This window comes from Pteropus vampyrus, unplaced genomic scaffold (assembly GCF_000151845.1).
Source record: "Pteropus vampyrus isolate Shadow unplaced genomic scaffold, Pvam_2.0 Scaffold284, whole genome shotgun sequence".
In the NCBI taxonomy this organism is placed as follows: Eukaryota; Metazoa; Chordata; class Mammalia; order Chiroptera; family Pteropodidae; genus Pteropus; species Pteropus vampyrus.
The window spans coordinates 1,055,217-1,060,434 of NW_011889065.1; positions in this window are offsets into that span (position 1 = coordinate 1,055,217).

Below are 5,218 nucleotides of genomic sequence, written 5' to 3' on the forward strand. Positions count from 1 at the left end.
TCATTATTATCAGACTGTGAAATTAAAACTTTAACGTGCTAAGAAATCAATTGGATAAAGTAGATAGCATGCAAAAACAGGCAATGTAAACAGAAAGATTAAAATCCTACAAAATAATAAAAATAAATGCTAGAGATCAAGAACTGTAACAGAAATTAAAATAAAAAAAACCTTTGATTGCCTTTGACTGATTTATTAATAGACTGAACACAGCTGAGAAAAAAAAAAATCTCTGAGCCAGAGGTTATATGACCAGAATCCTTGAAGACCTAAAAGCGAAGAGAACAAGTAAGCAGAAAAAAAAAGAAAAAAAAAAAAACAAAACAGATATCTTATAAGTGTAAGACAACACCAAAATATAACATATACACAATAAGACTATCAGAAGAAAGTGAAAATCACAGAAGAAATATTTGAAAAAATAATGACTGAAAATTTTCCCAAATGAATGTCAGACACTAAATCACAGATTCAGAAAGCTCAGAGAACATGGAGCATAACATGTACAAACAAAACAAAACAAAACAAAACAAAACAAAACAAAACAAAACAAAACAAACAGACAGACACTTAAAACTGCACCTTGGCTTATTATTTTCAAATTGCAGAAATTCAAAGATAAAGAAAAATTCTGAATGAAGCCAGGAGGGGGTGGGGGCAGACAACATACCTGTAGAGGAACACAGATAAAAAATTATCTCCAACTTCTCAGGAACCTTGCAAGCAAGAGGGGAATGAAGTAAACCAATGTCTGGCTTATTTCAATCACCATAGTGCCCTTCAGGTTAAATAATGTTGCAAAAGGCTGGTTTTTATTCTTTATAAGGCTAAATAATATTTCATTCGTGCTTATATAACATGACTTTATTCATCTGATGACACTTAGGCTGTTTTCATATCTTGGATATTGTGAATAACAAAGCAATAAACATGGAAGTGCAGACATCTCTAAAAGATAGTGATTTTATTTCTTTAAGATATATACTCAGAAGTGAGATTGCTGAATCATGTGGTGGTTCTATTTTTATTTTTTTAAACATTTTTGAGGAACTTCCATAATGATTTCCATAGTGACTGTACCAATTTACATTCCCTCCATCTGTGCACCAAGATTCCCTTTTCTCCACATCTTCTCCAGCACTTGTCATTTCTTATCTTCTTGCTAATAGCCATTCTAACAGGTGTGTGGTAATATTTCATTGTGGTTTTTATTTGCATTTCCCTGATGATTAGTGATGTCTAGTATTTTTTATGTCTGTATCGGCCACTTAAATATATTATTTGAAAAAAAATATTTATCCAAATTCTTTACCCATTTCTTTATTGGGTTACTCTTATTATTTATTTATTTATTGCTACTGAGTTGTAGGAGTTTCTTATACTTTTTTGGATACTATCCCCTAATTAAATATATGGCTTGCTAATATTTTCTCCCATTCTATAGGTTTCCTTTTATTGTGTTGAGTGTTTCCTTTTCTGTGCAGAAACTTTACAGTTGAATTCAGTTTCACTTGTTTATTTTTTGATGTTTTTGCCTTTGCCTTTGATGTCAAATCTAAAAAAAAAAAAAAAAAATTGCCAAGACCAATGTCAAGGAGCTTTTCCCCTATGCATTTGTCTAGGAGTTTTATGATTTCAGGTCTTAACATTTAACCTTTTTCCCATTTAGAAAAATAATAGTGCAGCTTGGTGCCAGCGTTCCTTTAACATCATGTGTAGGAATGCAGGGTTTTCTAGGATTTAACATTTTCAGTGAGCAGGAATTACTGTTTTGTAAATGGAAATACCACTACTAAAAACAGAATACTATAAATAGAATGATGTCATTTGTTTGCAAATACTATTGATATAATAGAGAAATGTGAAAATAATAATAAAAATGATATATTTCATGGCAAACTTTAGGGGTAAGGTTAGAACTATAATCTGTGTGTTATCTTGGGGTAAACACTGCAGCCGCAAGCTCCACCGGTGAGTGTTCTCGTAGCAAATGGGAAAAGGGTTAGGTGTTTATTCCATTTTTAATTGATTTTTTTGTATGGTAGGACTCCAATTTCATTCTTTTGAATGAAGATATCCAGTTTTCCATTTGTCGAAGACACTATTATTCTCCATCGTATATTTTTGTCACCTTTGTTAAAAATTAGTATCCCGTATGTCTGTGAGGGATTCCGGGCTTTCTATTCTGCTTCAATAACCTGCGTTACGATTTTTATGCCTATATCGTACTGTTCTGATTACTATAGTACTGTATTTTAAAATCAGTAAATGTAATAGCTCCAGCTTTGTTCTTTTTGCTCAAGATTACTTTGAGTTATTTGGAGAATTTTATAGTTCTATACAAATTTTAAAATTTATTTTTCTATTTCTATAGAAAATGACATTGGAATTTTCTTAGGGATTACATTTAATCTGTGGATCATACTGAGTACTAAGGTCATTTTAACAATAGTTCTTCTAATCCATTAACATGGGTATCTTGCCATATAGTTATATCTTCTATTGATTTTTTTTTTTTATGGTGACATTGGTTAAGGAAATCCAATAAGTTTCACCTGTACACTTTAACAGTAAGGCATATTTAAATTGTGTTTTCAACTCCCATAGTTAGATTTTTTTTCTATCACCATATATTTGACTCACTTTACTCCGTCCACCTCCCCGCTCCACCTTCCCCCTACATTCTGGTAACCACTAGTCCGTAGTCCATGTCCATGAGTCTCTGTTTGTTTGTCCTGTTCATTTGTTGCTTTTAGGTTTATATCCCACATGTAAGTGATATCATGTGATTTTCAACTTTTTCTGTCTGGTTGATTTCGCTTAGCATGATTATCTCGAGATCCATCCATGTTGTCACAAATGGAAGTTGTTCATCTCTTCTTACGGCTGAGTAATATTACATTGTATATATATATACCACAGCTTCTTTAGCCAATCACCTATCACAGGATATTCAGTTGCTTCCATGTCTTGGTCCTTAATTCATTTTGAGTTAATTTTGGTGTGTGATGATAGACAGCAGTCTAGTGTTATTCTTTTGCAGGTGGCTTTCCAGTGTTCCCAGCATCATTTATTGAGGAGACTTTTCTTTCTTCATTGTATGTTTTTGGCAAAAATTATTTGCCCATATAATATGGGTTTACTTTTGGACTGTCCACTGTTCCACGGGTCTGTGTGTCTGTTTTTTTCCTGACAATACCATGATGCTTTGATTATTGTCACTTTGTAGTATAATTTGAAGTGGGGCAGAGTGATGCCTCCAGCGTGTTCTTTTTTCTCAGGATGACTTTGGCAATTTGGGATCTTTTGTGCTTGCATACAAATCTGATGAATTATTGTTCTATTTCTTTAAAAAAAATGCCAATGGGATTTTGATGGAGGTTGCATGAATATGTATAATGCTTTAGGTAATAAGTTCATTTTAATTATGTTGATTCTTCCAATCCAAGGACAGGGAATATCTTTCCATTTCTTTGTATCTTCTTTGATTTCTTTTAATAGGGTCTTCTACTTTTCATTTATAGGTACTTCAAATGTTTTGTTAGATTTATTCCTAGGTAGTTTATTCTTTATATTGCAATTGCAAAAGGAATTATTTTTTCTACTTCTTTTCTGACACTTCATCATTAGAGTATAGGAACGCTATGGATTTTTGAACTTTGATTTTGTATCCAGAGACTTTACTGTATTTGCTTAGTGTTTCTAGTAGTGTTCTTGTGGAGTCTTTGGGTTTTCTATATAGACAATCATGTCATCTACAAATAGTGACAGTTTGACTTCTTCGTTTCCTATTTGGATGCCTTTTATATATTTCTCTTACCTGATTGCATTCGCTAAGACCTCCAATGTTATATTGAATAATAGTGGCAATAGTGGACAGCCTTGCCTTCTTCCGGATCTTAAAGGGAAGATTTTTAGTTTTTCAACATTCAATATAGTGTTGGCTGAGGGATCGTCATAGATGGCCTTTATTATGTTAAAGAACTTTTTTTCAATACCTATTTTTTAAGGGTTGTGATCATAGATGAATGCTGTATGTTGAAGGCTTTTTATGCATCTACTAATATGATCATATGATTTTTATGTTTTAATTTGTTTGTGCGTATGTTGACCCATCCCTGTGCCTCTGGGATGAAGCCCCCTTGACCACTTGTATAATCTTTTTAATATGTTGCTGTATTCAGTTCCCTAGTATCTTATTTAGGATGTATACATCTGTGTTAATGAAAGATATAGGTCTGGGGTGTGTGTGTGTGTGTGTGTGTGTGTGTGTGTGTGTGTGTGTGTGTGTTGCCATTACTAGGTTTTGGTATTAGGGTAATATTGGCCTCATAAAATGAGTTGGGAAGTATTGCCTCTTCTTAGATATTTTGAAATGTTTGAGGAGAATAGGTATTAAATCTTCTTTTAATGTTTGGTAAAATTCACTGATGAAGCCATCTGGTCCTGGATTATTACTTTTTGGTAGGATTTTGATGAATGTTTCAATTTCCATACTGCTGATTGGTCTATTTAGATTTTTCAGTTCACCTTGATTCAGTCTAGGAAGGTTGTATTTTTCTAAGTACTGGTCCATTTCATCTACATTATTAAATTTGGTGTTATATACTTTTTAATAGAATTTTTGTATGATTCTTTGTATTTCTGTGGTGTCTGTCATAGTTTCCCTTCATTCATCCTAATTTTGTTTATTTGCATCTTTTCTCTTTTTTTCTTTAGTGAGTCTAGCCAGGGGTTTGTCAATTTTATTAGTCTTCTCAAAGAACCAGCCCATTGTTGCATTTATTTTTTCTATTGATTTTTTGTTTTCAATTTTATTTATTTCTGCTCTAATTTTGATGATTTCTTTCCTTCTGCTGACTTTAGGCTTCATTTGGTCATCTTTTTCTAGTTTTAAAAGATGAAGCATTAGGTTGTTTATTTGGGCTTATTCTTGTTTTTGGAGATAGGCCTGTAGTAATATGAACTTTCCTCTTATAAATGCTTTTACCATGTCCCAAAAGTTTTGATATGTTGTACTATCATTATCATTGATAGTACAACATATTATCAAGATCATCTCTTGATCTCTCTTTTTATTTCCTCTCTGACCCAGTTATTCTTCAGCAGCATGTTGTTTAATCTCCATGTTTCTTCCTGATTTCTTTTTGCAGTTAATCTCTAGTTTCAAAGTATTATGATCAGAGAACATAGCAAGTATGATTTCAACCCTCTTATA